We start from the raw sequence: 12,525 nt of genomic DNA on the forward strand, positions 1-12,525 counted from the left end.
GAGTCTGTGCTCCACAACAAGAGAAGCCACAGCAATGAGAAGCCCGCGCACCACAACAAAGAGTAGCCCCTGCTGGGCACAACTAGAGAAAGCCTGTGCGCAGCAACAAAGACCGAATACAGCCAATAAATAAATAAAAAATTTTTTTTTAAAAAGAAAGAAAAGAGCTTATAGTATATTAGTACAGTTGCTAGCTAAGAAAATGGCACTTTTCTTGCACTTTTCCTCTCCTTACTGTTTTTCTTTTTTTTAATACTCACTCTAAATTCATTCATTCATTTAACACATCTATAATGAGACCTGGGTGCAAAGAACACAGTGGGGAATTCAACAGGCATGGTCCCTGCCCTACATATTTTACAGTCTAATGAGAAAGACAGATGAAGATATAAGTATGTAGATGACTAGAAATGATGAAAAGTGCCAGGGAGGAAAGGAGCAAGGAGCTGGGAGGTATCAATTCTAAAGAGGGTGCAATGGCCTGAATTTTGTGTCCTCCAAAACTCGTGTGTTGAAACCCTAACCCCAATGTGATGGTGTTTGGAAGTGGAGCTTTGGGTGGTAATTAGGTCATGAGAGGGGCCCTCAAGAATGGGATTAGTGCCTTTATAAGATGAAGCCAGAGAACTAGCTCACTCTCTTTCCACCACTTAAGGACACAATGAGAAGACAGCCATCCAAACTCCAGAAGAGCATCTTCACCAGAACCTGATTATGCTAGCACCCTATCTTGGACTTCCAGCCTCTATAACTGTGAGAAATAAATTTCTATATACAGCTGATTCACTTTGTTGTACAGCAAAAACTGGCACAACAGTGTAAAGCAATTATACTCCAATAAAGAGCTTAAAAAATTTTTTCTGTTGTTATAAGACACCCAGGCTATGATACTTTGTTATAGCCACCCAAATGGACTAAGACGGAGGCTGTCTGTGAAGGACTCCCCAGGATGTGAATTTAAAGCTGTCTCCTTAAGAATGGAGAAGAACCAGCCTTGTGACATTACAGAGAGAGCGGCAGCAGGTGCCAAGACCCTGAGGCAGGAAAAAAATAGGAACACGGCCCCGGAGACTGGATTGCAGGAAACAAGGAGGAAAGACGGGCAGGTAAATGGCCATGACAGAACTTGTGAGCCGTCACGGAGGCCATGCATCTCAGGAAGCTGTAAGCCAGGCAATGTTACAACCCTGTTTATATTTCAGTAGTGGTACTTTCGGTTCTGTGTGGGTAGTGAGTTGCAGGGAGCCAAGAGAGAAGGCAGGAGGACTATTAGCATAAACATGAGTCCCTGGGCTGGGAGGAGGACAGATTCAAGGTGGAATCAAGAGCCCTTTCTGACCAATAGGGTGTGTGTGGGTGAGCAGGAGAGAGTAATCAAGGATGGTGTCGAAGATCCTGGATGAAGCACTGGGTGGAGGACCAAACAAGGAAGAATAGACAAGTTTCAGCTTCAGGGAAACATCAAAGTTCTGCCTGGGATGAACAGAGATGCTTGAGGGACTAGTGAGCAGAATCAAATAGCAGCAACTAGTTATTGTAGCAGCCTGATTCAGCCTGGAAAACAGGAACCGCACCAGTCCTTTTAACAGAGAGAACTGAACATAGAAATGGGTTCAATAGATGTTGGAGGACTCAGGAGAGAAAAGGGACACTGGGATAACACAGAGGCGGCAACTATCACCCCTAGGAGCTGTTGCCACCCCTAGGACTGGGGAAAGAAGGGAAGAGAGTGGGGTTATCAGAACCAGAGGCTCAGAGCAGGAGCCCTGCTGAGCTGGGACCCAGATCTCTGAGCAACGGTCGCAGCCAGGCTGGTGCTAGTGTCTCTGGGGGAGTTCCAGGAGACCAGTGCTAGGAGTGTGGGAGAAAAAGCTGAAAACCAACAGTAACAGCTAAACTGCCACAGCCTGGGAAGGACCATTGCTAAAGTGATGCCACCTGGAAGAGGGAGCAAGACAGAAAGAAACTCTTTTCTTTATGCCCTTCAAGGCATCCAGTCTTCCTCTGGTGTCCCTTAGTAGCAGAGCCCCATGGAGCCAGCTGGCAAAAAAAAAAGAAAATGCTGTCTGCACAGACCCAGCCTCAGCATCAGAGACTAAGTCCAGAAAGGCAGGGTAGGGGCTGACAGACACCAGCTTAATAACTGGCACAGTTTTATGTAAGACTAGGACCCAAAGGATAGGATGGGGATGCAAACTCAAGAACCATCAGTGGATGTGACTCTGTGATTTGCTAGAATGCTAGTGACACCAGTTGTCCCCAACTCAGCTAGGCTCTGCAGGGGAGACCAGAGAGACATAAAGCTAGTTCCCATCTTCAGGTTGCTTCCTAACCACAAGGCCAACTGGGAAACAACGGGGCATTGAATCTATCGCTTGGCCTCCAGAGCTACCCCCTCCCCAAGTGAGCACTGGAATCACCTATGGAGTTTTTTAAAAAGACAGATGCCCAGGGCTCACCCCAGAGCCACAGATCAGATTATATAGCACGGGGCCTGGGCACTGGTGTTTCCTAAAAGCCTCTGTGTGACTGTGACGAACAGCCCTTTCCCAGACTGGCAAGCATTTGGGACTCCCTACATGGTGACCTGAGTTGTTGGAAGATGGTTCCCAGCTGCAGTAGGACCAGAGTTAGCCTTTGAGGAATAGGCAGGAATTGGATAAGGCACAGGCCAGAGGAAAGGCCACCCCAAGGATGGCTTGCAAAAGGGCAGGGAGGCAGGGAATGGGGAACTGGGCACAACAGGTCCTCAGAAAATGCTCACTGATTTGAGTTGTTAAGCTCTGAGTTTACCCTGTGCTATGTATCTCTCTTTGTGAGACAACGAGAAACAGGGTATGTGGGGAAATGTTGATATCATTTAACTTATCGATATCATTTCAACAGTTGCTCCGCTCCAAGATAAATAAAGGGGTATATGCAGGGAACAAAGAGATAATATGAACCCCCAAATGGCAGGAGCACCGCTACACACAAGTACCCCTGTTCCTGCCCACTGCCATGTCTTCCTGGTATAAACGATCAGCAGCACCTGGCCCCACACACTCAGCTGTGTTACCAGCACACACACACATACACTAGTATACACACACTCATGCTCACAGGCACACACGTGCACACACATACATGCACACGAGGACTCCACATTCCCTGCATCTGAACCACGTCATCCATTCCAAGGTCAGTGAAATTCTATATGTGTACACACACACACACACACACACACATAAAATGTAGTTTATATGCGTGTGTGTAATGGAATATTACTGGACTATTAATGGAATGGAATATTACTCAGCCATAGAAAAGAACAAAATAATGCCCTTTGTAGCGACATGGGTGGAGCTAGAGATTATCATACTAAGTGAAATAAGTTAGTCAGAGAAAGACAAATATCACGTGATATCACTTATATGTGAAATCTTAAAAAAAATGATACAAATGAACTTATTTACAAAACAAACAGACTCACAGACATAGAAAACAAATTTATGGTGACCAAAGAGGAAAAGGGGGGATAAGTTAGGAATTTGAGATAAGCAGATACAAACTACTATATATATATGTATGGTATATATATATATATATATCAATAAAATAGATAAACAACAAGGACCCACTGTGTAGCATAGGGAACTATATTCAATACCTTGTAATAACCTATAAGGAAAAGAATCTGAAAAAGAATATATACATATATAACTGAATCACTTTGCTATACACCTGAAACTAACACAACATTGTAAATCAACTATACTCCAATATAAAGTAAAAAGAGGCACAGCTCTGCAACAGGAAAGGGACAGAGAGGAAGGGAGGGGCTGACATGATGGAAGGGATGAGGTGAGACATTTCCCTGTCACCCTGGTTTCCAAATGATCTGTAAGGACATTTTGTTTTCAAATCAAAGGATCTCTTTGCCAGTGAACAACCAGAAGAGTCAGGTTGTGTAGAAGTTCTTAGAAAAATGAATACACTCCAAGGCCAATAATTGACTGAATCTAGGAAAAAATGCAATTTGGGGAAAAGACCCAAGGGACACAGGCTACTGCAAAGCTGAACTGGGCCCAGAAGCTTGAATTTTTTAAACTGAATTGTAGAAGTTAGCAAAATAGAATCCCAAACAGAGTTCCTCAGCTGCTGTGAATCTATACATGACTTCATTTTCATTCCTTTAATTCCACCAGGAGCTACAATTTCTAAATCTCCCTTTAGGAAAAAAATCATTTAGCTCAGAAATAATGCTTTGTATATAAAACTGTAGATGTTTCAGGATTTATTTCTTTGATTTTTTTCTTTTTGCCTTCTAAGAAAATCAAGGTAAAGGGAGTCTTTCATCTTAATAAAGCCAGGCATAGGCAGTTTCTTTCCAAGCACCAAAGTAGACAACAAATTCACTCCATAAAATTTGACCAAGTACTGAACCAGCCAAATGGACAAGCATATAGAAGAGGCTCTGCCCTCCATGGGCTTCCACACCTGAAGCAGTGGAAGAAAGTCAAGGCCACCCCTGGTCTGGGCACTGGGCTCTGTGTCCAGATCAGGTTTCATGGAAGGCGTGGAACATCCCTGGGGTCATGAAAGTTGGAGGGAATTAAAGGAACAGAGAAACAAGAAGTAGGCATAGTAGGTAAAAGAACAGCACAAAAAAAGGAGCAGAAGCTGGACTAGTGTGTCAAATGCATGAGTGTGAAACAAAAAGTGGTCTCTGCCCTCCATTCCTGACACAGAGCTTCTAAAACCCTTGTAAATAGGGGTCTTAGGAGGATTTTTCATTCTAATGTTTAGTCTTTGACCCCAGTTTCTGAAGCAGAGCTCCTAAAACCCTTGTAATTTCCTAAGTGATGAGAGCATCTTTTGTTCTATTGAGGTGACTCTGGGTTGGCTCCTGGGCGGCCCTCAGATGGGTGTTGGTCACCAGAAAGACCAAACCATGATTGGAAGCTTGGAACTTTTCAGCACCACACCTCCATCTTCCAGAGAGGGCAGAGGGTCATGCCTTCATGATGATGCCCCATAAAAATCCCAATAGTACATGTTCTAGGAGCTTCCGGGCTAGTGAATACGTCTGTGTGCTTGGAGTGTGATGCATCCCAACTCCAAGGGGACAGAAGCTCCTGGATTCGGGACCCTCCCAGACCTCTTCTATTGTATCAGTATCTCTTCATCTGGCTATTCATCTATATCCTTATGATCCCCTTTACTATATAATAAACTAGTAAACATAGATGATTGTTTCCCTGAGTTCTGTGAGCTGTTTTAGCAAATGATCAAACCCAAGGAGGGGCTGTGGGAACCTGATGTCTAGCCAGTGGCTCAGAAATGCAGGCAAAGACCTGGGGATTGTGATGGGTCTGGAGTGGGGGCAGTCTTGTGGGACCAAGCCCTTCACTGGTGCGATCTGAAGCTGACTCCAAGTAGACAATGTCAGATTTGAAGTCATTTAAAGGACACCCAGCTGGTGTCATGGAGAGTTGCTTCGTGTGGGAAAGCCCTCACACATTTGGTGACCAGAAGTGTGAGAAGGAAAAATACACAGGAATGTATTTTTCCTCTTCAATGAGTGATAAGCCTAGATGGGGATTTGTGGCCAGATTAGAGGGGTCAATGGAAAACAAATTTTAAGTTTATCCTGTGACTAATGGGGAGCATAAATAGGTTGCTGAGCTGAAAATAATAATACTAATTATAACCGAAAGAGCTAACACTTAACGACTCTCTATTCCAGGCACTGTACCAAGCATTCTCCACGTACAGGCTCATTTAATTTTCACAAAACCCTATAAAGTAGGCCCTATTATCTCCCTTTTACTGGTGAGAAAACTGAGCCACAGAGAGGTTAAGTAACTTGCCCGAGGTCACACAGCTTATAAGTGGCACAGAGAGGTTAAGACAGAATGCAGCCCTCCCCTGGAGCGTGTAATGGGTGAGAGGTCTGCCCTGCCTTCACCCTGCACCCTGTCTCATGCAGAGCTAGTCTGCAAATGAAGCTGAAAGGTGAGAGGTTGAGAGAGGCCTGGGGATGCTCCTGGGTCTGGATCAGAATCCATACCGCCCTCTTGGATCCTCTGGTTGCAGCAGGGGTCCTGCCACTCACAAATGCTTTCACTTCACTGTTTACTGTCTTCAGATTGGAGCTCTTCCTCAGCTGGAAAACCATGCTTCCCTCCGCAGCTCTCTACCAAGTTGTTGCTAAGTGCCAGGCTCAGTGCAGATGTTGGGGACACGGAGATGAGGGAGGCACTGTGATAAGGGCACGGTGCGTGCAGGGCAGAGCAGGTTGTGGTGGGAGGAGGGCAAAGATGCCCCGGGAGTAGGGAAAGGCTCCCAGAGGAGGCTGGTGATTCCCAAGGGATGGCATGGAGGGTGAGTGGAGTCTACCAGGTGGCCCGGGGAAAGAGACTCTGGAAGAGGGGCCCAGGTCTTCGCCTGGACCCAGAGACACCCACCAGGACCCTGTGACAAGTCCAGACAGGCTCTTCTCCTGTCTTGTTGTCTCATCTCAGCAGAGGCTTTGGATGCCTGTCCCCCACAAAGGACAGTGACAGAAGGGCCACTGATGTCCAGTGTCAGACATTAGGGCCCCGAACTCAAGTGTTTGCTTCCCATATTAAAAGCAGCTGAGGGGCTTCCTAGGTGGCGCAGTGGTTAAGAATCTGCCTGACAATGCAGAGGTCATGGGTTCGATCCCAGCTCCAGGAAGATCCCACATGCCACGGAGCAACTAAGCCCTAAGCCCGTGTGCCTAAAAAATAAAAATAAAAAAAATAAAATAAAAAATAAAAAAAAAAAGCAGCTGAGGTCTTCTATGGGCAAAATTGAATGGCTAAGCTTTCGAGAAGTGAATGAGGCACCTTCTCTTGGGACCAGTCCAGCGCTCTGTGGGTTTGCGGGTAAGAATCCACCTGCTTATTGAAGGGATCTCACCTCAGACCTTGCCTGTGACATGTGGATTTTCTCAGAGGATTGACGCTAACTCCAAAAACAAAGTCTCCCTCCCAGCTCTCCAGGGACAGCCAGGATGGGAAGGGGAAATCCCTCACACATTTGCAGGGATTCCCAGGAGGACACCTCATTTGAGCAATTGTCACCTCCCAGGGTGATACCCCAGAGAAGCACCAGCATCGAGTCACCAGACCTGGTTCCCTGTCCTGTCTCTGCCACTCTGTCTCTGCAGGACCCGGTTGGGTGTTGACACTCTCTGAGTCTCAGGAGTTCACTTCATAGAAGGGGAGAGAAACACAGACTGGGAAAGACAGTCATGAGGACCACGGGGTGTAGAAGGAGAATACATCCCCACAGCCTCAAGCACAGTGCTGGCCTGGGGCAGATGCCCAGTAACTGGGATTTGCTGCTACAATTGCAGTAATAATCCATGCGATTGTCATCATTCCACTTAACTGTGTCTTCATGAGACCTGCCTCCTTTAAGGCAGAGCATTTCTGAAATTTTTCCAAATCCCTAGATTCTGAGAATCCGGAGAAATGACACACTTTGGCAAAAAAAGCATATACACACAAGATTTGGTACAGGATTTCAATGCAGTCCAGAAGTGCCTAATCCCACCTTCGTGCCCTGCCATGTGGGAGTCCAGGGTCTCTGAGTTCAAAGGCCTTGCATCCAGGAGAATTTGCCTGTCTCTGAGCTCTTTAATTTTGCACTGAGATGAGGGTGAGAGGGCCTCTTTGCACTTTTTCCCAGGACAGTCTTGGGAGCCCTGTCACCATCGCTGCTGTGAATGACTTACTGAGGTCTCCTGGCCCAGAAAGGCCCAGTATTGGGCCACAGAACAACTAAAGAGCCCCTGGAATCGGCGTGCTCACCGAGCAGTGAGCACAACCTGAGAAAATAGCAGCATCTGTTCCACAAGCAAGCTTGCATTTTTCAAACTTGATGCTGCTGTGGCAATAGGCAAATGCAAAATACAAAGAGCTTCTGAAAGCACAAGCACCAGCCTGGGGAGGTACCAGAAATAGCTTGACATTTAGGGACACCCTCAAACTTGACAAGGTCAGAAATCCCTGCTACGGTCCAGCTGTCCTTCCCCAGCCCCAGCCCAGCATCAGCATCCATGACAGAGGGTTGCCTAGCAATGCCTGAGCATTGGGCCTCCTGTGGCAACTAATATAATTAAAGTGGAAACCTTTTAGAGCACGGTTTAAATGGGAGAGATTCATGCCCCTTTATTTAGTTCCTGCAAATAAATCCCAGTTCCAGGGTCCCCAGTCACAGATTCTCCTCACAGCCACTTTGCCAGTTCTCACACCTAGATTCTCATACACAAAGAGAAAGGTTGTGTTTGGGTTGGTTTGTTTGTCTTTGGTTCTTTTTTCTTTCATCTTGCTCTCTTAAATTCATGGAAACTAAAGTTAAAATGATTAAATAGTTTTGCCTGATTTTCAGATGTGGGAAGCCTATGTTTCAATTTGCTCCCAAAGAGCTACTGAATCAAAACAGCAGGTTTACACTGTCTCCAACTTACTATACTGTAGCCAATGAAAACATGAAGAAATCTAATAATAGTAACAAGCAGAGATGCCTTAAGGCAAGAGAGTTGAATAAATGAAGATTTTTTTTGAAGGCCTCTCCATCACCTCTGTGTTCCTCCTCTGATTCCAAGCCTGTGCTTCTTCCCTCCCCTCTCTGCAGCTCTTAATGAATCTTCCAAGGGCGTTTGTCTTGAAATAAAGGTGAACAAATCTATCACTTTCTTTTCTCCGTTTCTTTCTTAGTAAATGATTGATCACCTGCATTACCTGCAATTCAGGAAGCTTCCACCAGGGGGTGATACTCCATTTTTGCAGACTCAGCAGTAATATTTGTATTAATCAGGGCCAAAACATCAACATTTCTTCTATAAACCTCTAAATGGTGAGTTATGGGGTAAATCTTTTTCTGCATCTTTACACATTTCTTCTACTTTCAAAAGAGAATATATTTCTCTGATAATCAGAAAAGAAATAAATTGAAAACATTTTAAAGTTATTACAAAGTAATAGTATTACACAAAGAACAAAGACAGAAAAATAAATGCTGGGATATTACCTTTTATTACCATTCAGTATAAGAGTTTATGTTCCATGGTGTACATGATGAATTCAGGAAATCCGGATGCAATCATGATCTATAGCTTGTCCATCCCATTAAGTGGCTATTTACTATTTGAACAGTCATCCTTGTCACTCCTGCATTCGGCATGTTAGTCTGGCTCAGAAGACACCAAATGCTGCTGCTGCAGAGGATCTGGAGACCCTGAAAAGAACCAGAAACTCCAGTGACTGGTCTCTCCTTTGGTCTTAAGACAGAATGTCTTCAACCTGGCACTACTGATCAGCATGCATAAAAAAAATTAGAGAAAGGAAAGGGAGGTGTTTTTCTTGCTTATATCTCCTTGACTCTAAATCAGATTTACCATTGGGACTTTCCACTTTCACATCAGAATGGCCAGTCTACAAAAATGCAAAAGAGTAACGCCTCCAGCAATGTTGGTTGTAAAGAAATGTTGTATGGAAATGTTATGTTAGGTTTTAATTTCTCCATGACAAAATAAAAATTATTTTTGGAGTTTATTGCTAATTCAGCAATCCCACTATTAGAAATATATTCCATGGAAATAAACAAGTGTATAAAGATACATGACAGGAATACTTATTGCAAAGCTGTTCAAAATAACAAAACAATAAAAACAAGATAAATACCTATCATTTAAGAGCTTGGGTATTTAAATAATGATATCTCCATACTTCGAAATACTCTAAGGTCATTAAAAGGAATGAGAGTTTATGTGTTGGAGTGGAAAGGTGTCTACTGATTGGTGCTGAGGCTGGTGGGGCGGGGGGGGGGGTGAGAAACAGATAATCTGAGAGGAATTATAGCATAATCCTGTGGAAAGAAATGAGTTAATTGGACTTTTCTTCTGGTTGGTCGAAGCTCCAAAGCTGAGAACAAAAGGTGATAGGTTTATACCCATTCTAAAAAGAATCCCTAGACACATCCATGCAGGACTTTTGTTAAAAGACAGCAAAACCAAGCCAGTAACTACTACTCTATCCTGGTTATAACAGAGATGATGAGTCATTCAAAGAGAGCTCATTGGACATAAAGTAGGATTAGAGAATTGGTCTCCTGCCTCTGCTGTGCAGGGGAAGGTACGCCCCACTCAAGAGAGGAAGAGGAGAACTCCTTGGAGAGGCTGAGGGTGCTTGCAAGAAGGAAGGCTGGCAGTTTGCTCTCCAACTGGAAGCTGAGTTGCAGAAATGAAATTCCATCTCAGTGATTGTGGTAAACTAGATTTCTATTGAGCAAACATTCCCTCCAATCAACCATCTCCATGGGAGTGTTCTTCCCCACCCCATTGATTTTGGACTTGATCATGTGACTTGTTTTGACCCCATGGTAACTTGTTTATACCTACCTCCTCACCTCTGGATTTGCACTGTCATGGTACTTGTTCTGACCAATGAGAAATAGCAGATATGGTAATTAGCAGAGATGTGAAGTGTGCATGCATGGTTTGGTTTGTTCTCTTGTATTTCTGTCATCTCTTGTGTTTAGTTTCTCCAGGGAATTTGCTCCCCCTTTGGTTTTGGCCCTGAAGAACACCCATGGAACAAATCTGAGCCCAACCAGCAGCAAGGAGCCAAGACCACCTAGAACCATCACTTGAAGCTAAGCTGCCAGACAAAGCAAACTTGTATTGTGAAAATAAATGCTTATTGCTACATGTTGCTGAGTTTGCGGATGGTTTGTTATATAGCATTATTGCACCACTAGCTAACTGATACAATGGTGAGAGTTCTTCAGACACCTTGATAATTTACTCTGGGAATTGTGATGCATGAGCCTAGAGACTCATGCTTGGAAAATTATGAGGCCAGAGCCTGGCAAAAGCTGTCCATAATGTTAGGACAAAGAGAGATGGGACAGAGCTGGTGGCTGCACTGCCACCATTTGGTGGGACAAGGATGTATGAGGTTCTCATGTGTCTAGTGGACACAGGAGTTAGTGGGCTTGAGGCAGTCTGATGGAATCTTTTTCAAAAGCAGCATCTGCCAGGTGGAGTAACAGGTTGTGGGTGTACCTTTGGGGGAAAGTAATGGGAGCAGGAGCCAGCAGCAAGGACATGGAAGGACATCAAGGAAGCATGACAACATCACCACACCTTCCTTTCCCACTGGAGATCCCTCAGCTTGGCTCATTCTAACCTGGCAGAAGTGAGATGTGAGATTAGGGTTTTTATTTAGAACTGACTAAACCTTTTAACACCTGAAAACAGGGTTCTTGTGACCAAGAAGACCAGAAAGCTATAAAATCTTCTAGCGGTAACATTATGGATGGAGAAGGATGTGACAGAACATATTGGAGACAATAATGGGGCTTTAAACCACGGGATAAAATGGTTACACCATTATATAAACTACATAATTTATAAATTATAATTTATATAATTATTAAATCTTATATATTAAGCATGTCAAGCTATTTGTATTTTTATTTCTATTTTGAGAAAATAAATGGCCAAGGACGGGTCTGAGCGAGGCTGTCTGCCAGGCAGAGGTCTCCAGCTGTAGGAATAGACCGCTGCCTTCTCTCCTCAGTTCCCTTGGCTCCAACAATACAGCTCACGCTCAGCAAATTTCCCTTCAAATGTTCAGCCTGCGGCAATGAGATACTTTTATAGCTTTTTATTTAACATCCCCCCGAGAATGATCGTTTGCTTTTACAGGGTATTACCAAGAAACAAAGGCAACAAAACACATTTTAATTGTTCAAGCAATTTGGCTCCTCTTCTTTCAAATAATAGAGAAATCAGAAGAGTGTAGGGCAGAGAACTGGACCCTGGAGTCAAAAGATGGGGGATTTTGTCTGGTCAGTGGCCCAGACTCCCCAGGTGAAAAGTCAGTATCAGTATCTCTGGGCTGCATTTTCCTTTCATGTAGACCTTCTTGCAAGATATGCCCCAAGCATCCTACATGCCAGGATGGCTTCTGTTGTGGAAAAACCCTGAACGAGGCTGATAATCAGAAGATATGAGTTCTAGCCCTTCCTATGGTACCAAGGAGCTCTGTGATCCCAAGCAAAGGAGCTAGTGTCATTGAGCATCAGTTTTCTTATCTTTATTTATTTTTTCCTTTTATTTTTTTGCCTGCGTCGGGTCTTAGTTGTGGCACTCGGGATCTTCATTGAGGCACGTGGGATCTTTTCATTGTGGCGTGTGGGCTCTTCATTGTGGCTCACAGGCTTCTCTCTAGTTGTGGCATGTGGGTTTTCTCTTCTTTACTTGTGGCGCACGTGGGCTCCAGGGCAAGGGGGAGCCGTAGGTTGCAGCATGCAGTCTCTCTAGCTGAGGCGCACGAGCTCAGTAGTTGAGAGCTTAGTTGCCCGATGGCATGTGGGAACTTAGTTCCCCCACCAGGGATCGAACCTGCATCCCCTGCATTGAAAGGCGGATTCTTTACCACTGGACCACCAAGGAAGTCCCTCTTATCTTTAAAATAAGAAAATAAGGCATGCCTTAGCTACCTG

This window comes from Hippopotamus amphibius, chromosome 6, assembly GCF_030028045.1.
Source record: "Hippopotamus amphibius kiboko isolate mHipAmp2 chromosome 6, mHipAmp2.hap2, whole genome shotgun sequence".
In the NCBI taxonomy this organism is placed as follows: domain Eukaryota; kingdom Metazoa; phylum Chordata; class Mammalia; order Artiodactyla; family Hippopotamidae; genus Hippopotamus; species Hippopotamus amphibius.